At 33.0% G+C, this 14,154-nt stretch overlaps 1 protein-coding gene across 2 annotated transcripts in view; it reads left to right on the top strand.

Annotated features, from left to right (window-relative positions):
• Positions 1 to 14,154, top strand: part of LOC118196211 (toll-like receptor 4) — a 40,730-nt gene that overhangs the window by 14,866 nt on the left and 11,710 nt on the right. The gene's annotated exons all lie outside the window — the stretch shown is intronic.

Genomic DNA, 14,154 nt, shown 5'->3' on the forward strand with positions numbered 1-14,154 from the left:
GTTTGTTAGTGCCATTCCAGGAACTCACTAAACATCTTATAGCTGTTTATTGTTAATGCCATCAAGAAATTTTTTTTTTCTGTGTGGACATCATTTGATTGTTTATCAATTATAACCGGCACATTGTTTTTTGTTGTTTCATTAACCATAAACCCGTCGATAATTAGAGGCGATAATATATTAGTATTAATAATAAATAAGTGCAAAAAGTGCAGGCAATATTTAAATTAATAACTAACAAACAATCACCGAGAGTGCGAACAATGCTGTGCGACGACCAAAAGTTAACTGGAATACTGCAACCGTAACACCCTAGTTCATACCACCCTAATACCTTAGTATAGACTCCGTGTCATCACTCTTATAACTAAAACATCGTTTGTGTCTGCTGTCGTACTCTAATCAAGCCTAATCAAGTTTCGGTGGCGCCGCATGTAACATTAAAATATGATCTCAGAAATAAATTTATTAATTATCTTAAAATTTATTAAGCGATAAGTTTCAGTATCATGTGTCATCTATGAACACATTAAATTACTAAATCTTGACGTCATTTATTGACAAACTATAATATAGTTTCATGTTACGGTACTGTGTAAGGCTAGTAATTTCGTTAAATTTACATGTGACTTGGCGCTTTGCCTTCGTGACGCAGTGCCGTGTCACGATCCGGCATTTTTCGAAAAGGTATTTTGAAGTATAATTCAGAATATGATTGCCTCTTTACATTTTATTTTATTTATAAAACAATGTGATTTTTATGCAATAAAATAAACTGTGTGAGCATGGTATCCAGTAGATAAAAGCATAAATTAATTAGTTTACGGAGTATTTTATGGTTTCGAGTAAATAAAAATTTTCCTTTTGTTTTAAATCTGTAATGTATGTCAGAAATCGTGATTTAATTTCTGAATTTTTATTGTAAGTTAAAAAAGGCACTGTTGAATTATCCACGTGCTTTTCGCCAACTTGTTTATGACAAAGAACGAAGGGGCTATCTTGGAAGGGGAAAGGATGCCTTCGTGGAGGACCTTCTAAGGTAAACTGACCGGGATTCACGTTATAGTACTTGGGGAAAGTCTTGAAGACCAGCCATGTAGTCATTTCGTTTGCCAAGGATGAAACCCGTATCGAATTCCCAGCGCTTTAAACTACTCAACCAGTGGTGGGGCAGTAAATTTAATCTAATTTGTAAGAGAAGTAATTTTTCATAAATTTCAAAATTATTTTCACTTTTTAGACTGTGTAGAGATTCAAAATGCAGCTGATTGTACGTATCAATGCCCTGATGCAGCTGATTGTACATATCAATGCCGTGATGAAAATGCATCTGATTGTACTTTATTGATGCGCCAAAAGTGAAGGACCAAATTTTTAAAAAAGCTGTGGAAAAGTTCATAAACCATGAACGAGTTGTTGTAGAATAGAAATGATCAGAATTACATCAAAACTCATGACACGAATTGGGGAGGTTTTGAAAAAAAAATATTAGTTCATACATGATTTCACCAAACATAAGTTCATTAATATAATAATAACTAATGTGAAACTTGTTATTTTTAAAATTTTTTAACAAACAATTATGCTTAAAAATTCAAAATAAGCGAGAGGTAGAGATATTAGCCTGATTATTTTAAATATTGTTGTAAAGAGTCAGCATTTATTAAAAGGAAAATATCAACTGAAAAGGAACTTCCTGCAGAACTCTGAATTTCGCGAATATTCTGCTCTTAAATTTCATTTCCTGCCAATGTGGAAACGGAAGTAGACTTTAAGTATCCTAGCTATTTTCATAATCAGAGTGAAACTACGCAACACTGAGCAGGCATTGAATATGTTTTTCATTTTTTCAATCAGTTAGGTACTTATCGACAAACAGTAAAAAGTAACTAAAAAATTAAAAAAATATATCAAAGATTCATTACCTTAACCACTAGATGTACGATTATCAAAGATTTTTCAAAGATATTTAAAAATAATCAGCAATTTTGAAAGATACCTTTTGTACTCCATTGAGTCACCAGAATATGTATTGTAAATGATAAACAATAAAATGAAAGCGGAGGACTTTTCTTAAAATCAGTTTGGATCATGATAGAGTAAATTATAATCTAAATCAGGGCTTATTAAACATTTTCAGTCGCAACCCCGTAAGATTTTTTCGCGACCGCAGGACCCCCATAAATATTCACGAAAATTTTGCGAGACCCCATAACTATTGCAGTTTTAGGTCATTAATTTCTAATTTAAGACATAGAACAATGTGAAAATTTTAAATAATAGACGAAATGGCAGCGTCAAGTGCCAAGCAAGTAAAATGAACGTTTATATTATAGAAAGAATGCGTAGAAACGTTTTCTTTCTTTCTCTCTCTCTATTTTTTTTTTTTTTTTTTTTTTTTTTTTTTTGACTGTACTGTCTTATCTTTATCTATTTTCAGATAATAAGATAAAGAAATATCAAAATTGCTAAAACTTTTGGCGACCCACAGTTTAAGAAATTGATCTAAATTATAAACGAAAAAGCAGTGACGGTAGCTTCTAGTAACCTAATAATCAGTTTATTTAAAAACTTACTGGAAGCGAAAACTGTGCTATAGTAGAGATTGTTAACTGTGAAAGACCGATATTAAACTTAAAGTGTGCGCAAAGGAAACCAATAATGCCTCAAAAAACTGTGTACTTATAACCATTTGTTGTCTGCTAGGGAAAAACACCTGTCTCCTCCTGCGTTTTAAGGCTATACATTGCTATTATGCTAAAGCAGAAAGTGCTGTTTTTACAGTTGACGAAGAAATTCATTCTGTCAATAATTTCTCTGCTAAAGAAAATACGCGTGCTGCCATCTATTATCTATAAATGTAAATACTATTGATTCTCAATGTAGTTAGCAGGTTGTTGATTTGAAAATTAGAATCCGTGATTCAAGTCAGTTGGGGACCCGTGGCAGTAAAATTTTTTACACATCCAAGACAGTACTTACGAACCTATATGCTTAAAACACAATTAGTGCGGAAGGGCAATACAATGCAAATTTTATAAATATTTCAAAATTTTATAAATATTTTAATAAATATAATTAAATATTACTATTTAGTATAGATAGTTAAATACTACTATTTAATAATATAATTATTTTTAAATTTAAACAAATTTAAATTTAATTTTTAACAAATACGTATAAAAGTAAAAAAGCAAATTTAAATCCTAAAAAAAGGAAAAAAAAACCAAAATAATTTTTAAAAAAATGTGCAAACATATAAAAAATTTAATACTCGAACTAATCTACAATATCATTTAAATTCAGAAGCATAAGCAAATCAAGTGCAAAATCAATGCATGAAAATAAATTTACTAATTTAATAAATTAAAATTAAATTAAACATTTCTTTTAAAAAAAATGCATATGTGAATGACGTTGAGTAGGCAGGAGACAAACTTATCAAGGGGAAGTTGCCTCCAAACCTAACTCTCCAATCATTCAATTATATTAATATATAATTTATAATTAATTATAATATATAATAATATATAATTATATGCATTTCAAGAAAATTATGATTTAATATTTTATTTCTTTCACGCTTTGCATATCAAGACTAAAATATATGAAAATTAAAATTATATCAAAAATTAAATATTCTGTCAGAAAGAAAAATATAATATTAAACTTTTAAAACATTTTATGAAATATTTTAAACTTAATATAATTGTTTATTAAATAAAAGAACAGTAGTAAAGATTTACTTTGTTCTAACAAATAGATCAATTATTTTCGAAGCATCGCTATTATTTAACTTTCTTGTTTTATGTATAATAAAGACATATTGTTTAATTTTTCATCTGACTAATCTACTTCTTAAACAGCTTTTACCCTTCTTAAATGAGGTAACGATTTTTCTACATATGTATCGGAAACTGGAATTGTAAAAAAAAATTGTTTTTAATAATTTCTGCGATAGGAAAAGTTAATCCTATTTTTCTGACAGCATGATATTGTTGTATGGCAGAATTAAATTTGTCTTAAAAAAGTACATAAATAAAAAATAAATAAATAGAAAGTTCCACTTCATCAAAATGTATAATATTTATATCACCTTTTTAAATCACTTCAAATTCATTTACACAGACATTTCTATCTAAATTCTGGAGATTTAAATTAACGAATATTTTAAAATGTTCTGTTTTATTTTCATATGCTTCATTTTTATGAGTAGGTTCTTATTAAACTGTCACGAATGCTGTTAATAGGACTAAAAATAAAATTTTTGAGGCAAGTAATTTAAATTCTTCATTAATTTCATTAAAAAATTTCCTTTTTTGTGACTTGCAGCTTTGTTCTTCAAATGTCAAAGATGTCGCAACAGGTGCTCCTTTTGCCTGTTCAATAATTCAGGACGGAATCGTGCGTTAAAACTCTCGTCAGGTTTTAATAAATCAGTTCCTTTCAGTTTCTTGTGGCTTTCATTGCCTGCAAAATGGTGTTCCATATTACTGTCGTGAGTATCTGGATATTTTTTTAAAATAAAGATGTCTCCACTACAGTTGCTTTCTTTTCAAATCCGAAGCACAGATATGAGATAAGGCTTCTTTTATATGGTGGTACCCAATTTTTAATGTCAGTACAGGATTTGCTATTGACGACAATCTAGCATCGAACAATGTTTTTTACCGTTAAATTAATTGCACACTTTTTCTCGTTTCCTACTAAAAATTTGCCAGCAATGAAAACATGCAAAAAAAAAAAAAAAAGAAAGCTAATAACGTTTTCACAAACATAAATTATTGAGCGGTGGTACTACAATTTTTTGCAGCAAAACTTCACAGTAAATTTAAAGAATAATAATTAGAGCAAAGGATTTAGATTGCACTCCAACTGTAGCAATTAATACAATCCTGCAATCTTGAATATTTTTCTGATAGGGCTGCTTCATTATAATATATCTGCCTCCGGTAAATTTTATGCTATACATAATTTTTCTAAAGCAGACAATACTCGTCGTCCCAAATAAGAGGCTGTATATTGTTCATACGTTACACAATTGGATCTTAACCTTTTCAACATCAAATATCCATTTCACCATTGTTAGACGATCATCCCCTCCCCCTTCCTATCCAAAAGTAGAAAAATTTACATACATTTATTTGAATTCAGATTATTTTCTAATGTATTTATAAATGAAACAAGGAAAAGTGTTGGTAAATGTCAAAACTTGAATGAAAATAAGTTTTTATATTCATAAACTAAAATTGCATATATAACGTGTAAGTAAAAGCATGGTTACATTCCGCACTGAAACTAGGAAATTATCTCTTGGGAGGGAATTCCTCACTTGATTGAGAACCATTGGTATAAACGTAAGAAATGTTTCTTTTAAATCAGATCTTGGTAATGTGTAGCTTAAAACTAACGTCAGTAGATGAATATGTAAAACATCAGAAGAGTATAAGATGGTAGAAAATTTCTTTTTTAATTTCTTTTGTTACATATGCTATTAAATATTTGCAAATGATGCTGATTGTTACTCACAAATATCACATGATAAATAACTTACACTATCGATTAACATATTTTTCTAAATGTGGTTTCAAAAAATTGTCATATTCACTGAGATATCTCCGAGCATGTGAAAGATTTTTATTTCCTGTTTGAATTCTTTCACCATGACAACTAAATGCTAACCTGAATTGTCTTAATTTTATACTTGATTTAAATCTTTCTAACACTTCTTTCGCATAATTTTCTTCGTTTTCTGTCTGTTTCAATAAATGAAAATTTATACTGTGTAAAGCTGAAGATTTTTTTCGCAAAGTATATGTTAAAACGTTATATGAAAAATTAAGGAAGAGCCGAGTACATTTGCAAAACTGCGAATTCAGTGCTGGGCAACCTATTTAGAAATGGCGGAATCCTTGTGAAAGCGACTCTAGTGACTTTCTTCTTAAGGATTTAGCGACTTTCTTGTATTAGTAAGGCTAATGGCCTCACTAACAGAAGAAAATAAAGATTAACGTTTTTTCAGCATAAGTCTTTAAATCAATAACCATAATAAAAAATTGATATGACGTAAGAATAATTTTCATAAATGAATACATCTGCAAAGAATAATGACTTTTTTCATTTGCAGCGGAGATAATTACAATCTAATATTTCTCATTTTATTTTATGTGTGTATATCGGATATTTGTAATTATTTTTGCACTTAAATGTGCGAGTTCATGAAAATGAACAAATGAATATTTTGAAAATTAGAAATGGTAACTTATATCTATTTTCGCACAAAATAAATGCGTAAATTAATATAAGTAAAAATACAACTTTAAATGAGGAATGCATATTAAACTGGTACATATGCATAGTATGTTAAGTAAGCAGGTTCCGCTAATATTCTGAATTCTTTAGCCATTAACTCTGTTAAAAAACAAAGCTGATAGGAAAACCACACAAAATAGGTATCTTTTCTCTTTAAAAATATGACACTCAGTCTTCCATGTAATATAATCAACTTCTAAATGCAATAAAAGTAAAGAAACACATAAACGGTGAAACCTATTTGTAAAATACATAAACTTGTGTCTTCCAAATAGTTTTTCACCGATTAAGATCACAAACTTTTAAAAAACACTTTTATTCATTATGATAAAAACGTTTACAATTGTTTCCATTATCTGATCAACACCATAATGGACTTATTTTTACTATATGCATGCCATGGGTACAGAAATACCTTTATGTTCCAGAACTAACATATCGTATATTCCAACTATACATAAGCGCTCTTGTCTCTCCTAAATGGCTAGGAACAATACTCAGAAGCGATTCATTAAGATTTTATCAAGGAAGGGAGCTTATTAAAATACACTGGTTATCATAAATTAAGGAAAAATCACAAAAATAACGATAACTCCCTCAAAAATAAGCCAAACCTCGTAAAATTTGAATATGTTGCCAAGTAAGAGTAGCTGAGTAAAACTTCAATATGCGAATTAGTGGCGCTGCACTCGGAATACGTCATCTGCGAGGAACATAAAAGTCCATGTTTGAGAGAGCAAGCCCACATATTTCACTGTGATAGTGACATCAGAAATCTGAGATAGCCAATTCGTAACAATGATCTCCTGGCATCATTTACCTGCAGAACTACGATAGAAAGGCATTAGGAGCTTAGAGGCAGATAAAGTCAAATAGAAGTGGCCAGATGGCTAAATGTGAGTCCTTCTGTGGTTCATAGACTTTGGAGGCAATTTCAAATCACAGATTTGGCACCTAGGAGGTTCAGCCAAGGACGGTCAACTGCTACGACGAGCGCCGATGACCGATATTTGACATTATGTGCACTCAGGAATAGAACCGCTACTCCGACTTAGATCCTCCCTTGCTGCAGCAACCGGAAGGTTGGTGTCAACGTCAACTGTGCGTAGAAGCCTTCAGGAAGGTGATCTGTATGCGAGGCGACCAGCCATTTGCGTGCCGCTCACGTCACGCCATAGGAGGGACAGTAGGCACGACAACATGTCTACTGGACGCCTGATCAGTGGAGGGCTGTTCTCTTTACGGATGAGTCCAGGTTTAGTCTAGAACACGATAATAGGCGTTATTTGATATGGAGAGAACCTGGAATTCGTGATCATCCGTCAAACATCCGTGAAAGAGATGCATATGGAAGAGGCAGTGTCTGTGTTTGAGGTGGCATCTCTTCGGGTGGACGCACAGACCTCCATGTTTTTCCAACGGAAACCGTGAATGCTCGTGTTTACAGAGATGACATCCTTGATGCTTATGTGCGCCCATATGCCAGGGTAATAGGTGATGCTTTCCTGTTACAGGACGACAATGCAAGATCACACAAGGCTCGCATCGTATATGATTATCTTCAACAGGAAACAATTATGCGCATGGAGTGGCCAGCTCGATCCCCGGACTTGAATCCTATCGAGCACGTTTGGGATGCTTTAGGGAGACATCTAGCTGCTCTCAATCCGCCCCCTTAGACCCTTGCCGCGCTTGCAACTGCTTTGCAAGAGCAATGGCTTTCGCTTCCTCTATGGAACGGATAGACCGCATAATTGAAAGCATCACACATCGCTGAATGTGCTGTATTGCTTCTAGAGGCGATTATATTCCATATTGAAGGTACTTTTCCTATAGCAAACTGACATCTTCGATTTGTTCATTTTATACACGTGCTAATTTCTATACTACCATAATTGTCTGGTAATTTCTTTTTATGTTATTTGATACCTTACTATGTGTTGTATATTGTGGGTACGTTTCATAAAATTCTACATGTAACTTTTTCAGTAATCGTGATTTTTGTGATTTTTCCTTAATTTATGATAACCAGCGTATATGTTAGAATTTTTTGTACTTTTAACATTTCAATTAATAAGGAAACCATCAGCCTTTAATTTCTAAAATTAGAAAATATGGAGTTCTATGGAAAGCCACCAAGAAAGATGAACGAAAATAAAATAATTAATTAAAAAATTAATAATAAAAAACAATAATATAACGATCGATTAAAATTCAATAAAATTTGAATAGATTAACAAATATGTAACAAATTGAGCTAAAGCAATTGCGAATTCATTCAAAAACTAAGAAATAGCTTTGCTGTACTCCGTCTCAATTTTAAGCACTGAACGTAGAGTATAATGTACTATTTCAAGGGGTGATAGAAACGAAGATTATGTGTAGAATTTTAAAAGTTGAAAGTAGTATTTGAAAGTGTAAGAAAAAAGTATATCAGAAAGGTCTATGAATCACAAAAACTTCAGCTAACAGTTAAAACCATTTTACTTAACATTTAAAAAAAGGAAATCACATCTCACAAGAGGTTAAACCCTTAAACATTAACATACACGAAGTGACGACAGATATCAGCAATGAACAGACAGAATAAGGTGAGAAGACAATAGTAAGGTAAATCTCGGGGAAAAAGTTCAAGTTTTTATCCTCGCGCTACGACAAGCACATATGCATATTGCGCAGCAAAGATGAAAATTCCCACTCACTGCAATGAAGATTTTCGCCATGGAAACAAAGATTGTTCTTTCCCAGACACATGTGAAAAAGAATAGAATTGTTAAAGTGAGAACAGAGAAAATGGTAGAAGCAGTGTGGACACGAATCCCTACCGATATAATTCTAGCTATCGAACAGAATGTGACAGGGAAAAAATTGCACCCGAATTCGAGGATTAACTGCAAGCTGAGAATAAAATCAAAATTCAGTGCCAATTTAATTAAATTCAGTGTCATTTTAAGTGACCATTTTAATCCTTCAAATTTGATTTTAATGTCATGAAAGAGCTGCATGTGTTCTTTTCAATAGGAAGTCACAAGCATTAGATGTGGTAAGCCCGCTGCAACTTGGAGCGTCTTTAGGAACATGAATAAGTTTATCCTTCCCCGATCTATTGGAAATCGCGAGTAAGTAAAACCGCTGATAATGAATCATCGGAGGCACGACAAGGGGTGATCCCTTCTAAAACTTTTGAGACCCAAAATTTACTCTTCCTCAAACAAGCTCTCATAAGTTTACTGTACCTTCTGGAAAATAAAATTTTGACATGTGCGCGAGTGCTTTTCATTCCTTAAAGGTCTCAGCTTCCGCACATTTTTCAGATTTACTTTACTAAAATAAAATCTTAAGATATCAAAAAGAATTTTCTGTTGGAACTGTGGTTCAGTTTCAGTAAACAATTACTGAAGCCTCTCTTATTTACGGCTACGGTGGGCTTCGGCTAGAATTACAATATATCGCAAAATAAGAAATACTGGAGCCGGTCTCCGGCACAGTTTAAGCCTTGAATTCCATCATTATAATTTAGTAAGATTAAAATTACATTACTGAGTCTCATATGCAAGTCGATTGTATTGGCATACAGAAGAATAAAATGGGAGTTGAATTTTCTCTGGAAAAATTAACCTTTTATCTTAAATGCATTTTAATTCAGCATTTTTTCTCTGCAAAGAATTCGCTTCTTTTAATATTCTGTATTAAAGGTACGTAAGGACTGCCGGTGTATTGTTCTAAAGGTAAAAAGATTCGTAAAGAAATCTAGTTGTGAAACATTGATATAGATAACAACGGTTGTTTTTATTATTATCCTTAAGTTTTACTTTCAATGCGAGTAATAGGGTACATTGGTAAGAGAAATTTTTATCAAAGGTACCTCATATATCCTTTCGAAGCATCACTTATTTACTTTACTTTTTATATGAATGTTCAAAAAACTTACTGCAAAATATTATTAAGAAATACATATTGCTTTTTGTGTGTCACTTTGGCAGTCATTACTCTGTTGTAAAGTAAAAAATAACTGAAAGATGGTAATGGAGGTAACTAAGCAACAGTATAATTTTTTACTACAAATTACAATTTACCCATATGAAAATGTAAATACTAGAAACAATTTCGAACGTTCGTATTCGACCTTTTACTTTATTGAACCTAAACTGAAAGAATATTTAAATCTAAGAATTAGGAAACATTTATTTTCTTGAAAATTGTGTTAATTTTCAAAGTTTCAATGATCTTCATAAAGTGACAATTTGTAAAATTTGTGTGATTTATTTAATTTACTCTAAAACTATTTTTATGTTCGAGCAACCTTTCCTGTCGGTCTTGCTTTCAACACACACTTTTTTTGCCAGAATGCAAATTGACAAGCGCACGAGCATTGAAATAAGTTAGAAAGAATTTAGTAGTTAGCGGAATGTTTTGGAAGTTGAAAGGAGAGCGTGATCTGCCTTCTTGAAGGCCACATTGTTGATTCTATAGCGATTATCTTTCTGTGGCGTTGAGTTATTCTTGCCTTTATGCTTGTTTCCACGGACTTTCGGGTGAAAGCCAACTTTCACGACAGTTACTTGTGAAACCGTTACTTTATATTTAACTTCATTACTTTCAAGTTATTCATTACTTTTAGAGTTAAGCTAAGAGTGCTGGCTTTTGTAAACACGAGTTGGTGCGGTCTGAGAAACCTGATTTCGCGTTAATAAAGGGTCCTTTACATCCTTCTCCTGACTTTGTAGTACCTTTAAGACTTAGTGATTATTCAGTAAAGAGTCTTCTAGCGTCTAGCTCAGTTTATGATAGCCAAACATGCAAGACGATATACTGGAGCCCGAACTATGCAGTGAATCATGTCACAGGAAACTTCACTGCTTAGTTTTATCCTCTCAACGTCGGCTCAGGCGTTCCTTTGGAGTCGCGAATCGGGCACCCGCGCCTCAGCGCAATCCCAGGATAACAAGCTGAAAATTTTCTATCACGTATTAGTTGCGAAAATCGTAGACGTCATATAACAGCATAAAGTTAATTGATAAGTCAATTGATGGCATAAAAACGTGAATTTTCAACAAGTAATACAGTGGGTCAATCAACACAACCCGCTGCCTGCAAGTTTGTCGATAACAGTCAATCTCATGGAGGGATTTCGACTTATCGTCGATATTCTAAGGGCTGCAATGAAGTCAGCAGTCACTTTTGATGGCAAAAACATCAATTTTGAATTTTATTGAACAGTTAAATTCCCATTTTCTATTGCATCTAGTGCCAGAGGTTAAAAAAGTCACCACCGCAACGTCCGCTCTTAGAGGCCAGTCTTCTGCATGGTATAAGTGCATTGGAAAATTCGTGTCGGGTGAGTTGAAAGCAAGAACGATAGGAAAGCTGCTTAAACATAAATAACTGTTAAGTAAATTAAATAAATACCCACACTACTTAAAATAAATCAATAAATGCCCGCAGTACTCATTGACAGAGAAATTTGTTTGGGTTGTGCTTACTTAGGCTTTTTGATCACCCTTGCTGTCCGAAATTCAATAATACAATTTTAAAATTAAACTACATGTTTTATTACAGACATATTTAAAATCATTTTGAAACTGTCCTTTTTCCGTTTTCTGGTAAATTTTGAGGCAATATATTTTAGTCATGAAGAAGATTCAGACCATATATTTTATCTAGTCTAACAGATATGACCATATCTGTTAGGCCTTGACTCACGAATTTAATTTATTCCTGAAGGCCGTTCGTTATCCGATATGTTTTCAAATCAAAACTATTACCTCCGCACAGAAGTTATGAAATGGATATGTGGCATATGAAATGGATTAATCAGTTCCTGAATAAAACATTGCACAAAACTAAATTTTAAACACAGAAATGTGTCTATTAAACACATTAAATAGAAAAAAAAACATTAATTTAATTTTATCCTACCAGGTACGAAAATTACTGTATGGCATAAGTAGAAAGTGACAAGGAACCTGTTTTTTGAGACACCTTCATTTGCCTTTTCTTTGCTTGTGAGCACCACTCGATTCTGTTTGAGACTGACTAAGCTACCGTTTCGCTCAAAATTTACGACCTACCAGCGGCCAAGCGGTGAAGTCGCTGAACAATGGTAGTTCCGTCCGAGGTTCGAATTCCACGAACGGGCTGGCTGCAGGGGCGTTCTCATGGTATTCCTCATGTGTAACGTGTATTCGTGCCAGTTTTCCCTAGGAAGTCCTCTACGAAGGCATCCCTCTCTTTAAGCAGATAGCCGTCGAGGTTTTGCCGTAATCACATAAACGAAACCAAACCAAACCGCTCAAAATTTGTCAACTAACGTGTTGCTGTTTTCTACGTTTCAAAATGCTTTTAAATTGAGAATATAGCATTCTCATTGAAAATGTTTATGCTGTTTTCCATTACTTTTTTATAAGGGGGCATAATTACCATAACATCAAGGCATTTTGCAAAAATTTCGAAGATAAAAGGGGAAAGAACTGGAAAGTTCATCTTCTTTTCTCGCCTTTCTCTGAAAATCCTTTCTGTACAATAGCGTTTTGTTGATGCTACTGTATTTGTTCAATTCCTTCCTTTTTTTAAAATAGCTTGAATGTATTGTTGAGTTCATTTTTATGTAATACTATATAATGACTATAGTAACTCCTACACGTTTTCATCTTTAACTTCCAATCCCATGGCTCAACCCGGAGTCACAATATCATAAATAACAAAAATGGCCAGCCTGAAAGCTCTTAAAATCTGTCAACAGCACAACCTTGATGTAATTTCCTCCAAGACGAATTTATGGTCCTATAATTAGTTTATCACCAAGCTTTGTTAATGAAAGTTAAGCAATGGAAAAATATTAAAATGATTCTTATAGGTGTCCGTGAGGGCTAATCCTGAGTTAAAGGTTACTTCAAAATGCCTCTGAAAATCATTTTTAGTATTCGTAATTCGAGACATTTTTTGTCATCCGAGATGTTTCTTCTCCAGTTGATTTGTTCGTAATGAGAGGTGCTTGTGATCCAGCGTGTCACAGCATTATGTCACTAATTTAGATAAATAAAGACAAAAAGTATTAAAAAATAAATTCACACCTTTAACGCATGTTCTTACAAATTCTTCACCTACATACTATATGGTCTAAAAATGTTACGAAGTGCTACATGAAACATTTGGCAATTGTTACGCATATTTTTTTATTTACTGAATTTTGTTACCGAATCATTAATTCTATGGAATTTACAGTTGTTTCTTCCATTTCAGCCGTCAAGTGACTGAAACCCTCATTCTTGATAATTAATTACATTACCCGGAGACTTAATATGAGGCAAATATCATAAGGTACTTGAGAGAATTGATTATAATGTAGTTTTATGTTCCAGTCCATTACGCTCATTGTTCCAGCTATAACAGCGAAAATGTTAATTTTTTCTTTCTACATATCGGAAGGTCTATAATAAGTCTCTTGGATCTGCAGTATGACACTTCTGTTTATTATTTAGGTAACAAATGCTTTCCAATATCTTATAAACTCTGAAAAAAATTACAAAATTTGGCTGGTTTGGTTTATTAAATTACGGCAACACCTATCTGCCCAAATGGAGGGATGCCTTCGTGGAGAACTTTCCAAGGGAAACTGACTCGTACACACGTCACACGTGGGAAAACCACAAAAACACTCAGGAAGTCAGCTCGTTCGCGGGATTCGAACCTCGTCTTCAGTGACTGTACTGCTCGGCCGCAGGTGGGCCTACGAAATTGTGGCATATATTCCTAAGGCCAGATTATCATTTGGAATGTATACGCTTACTAGGTGTGAAAATTGTAAGGTTTCTGCTGCCGTTATAAACTCATCTAGTTTGC

This window comes from Stegodyphus dumicola, chromosome X2, assembly GCF_044657685.1.
Source record: "Stegodyphus dumicola isolate Sdum_Otavi_A_Nest chromosome X2, ASM4465768v1".
Lineage (NCBI taxonomy): Eukaryota > Metazoa > Arthropoda > Arachnida > Araneae > Eresidae > Stegodyphus > Stegodyphus dumicola.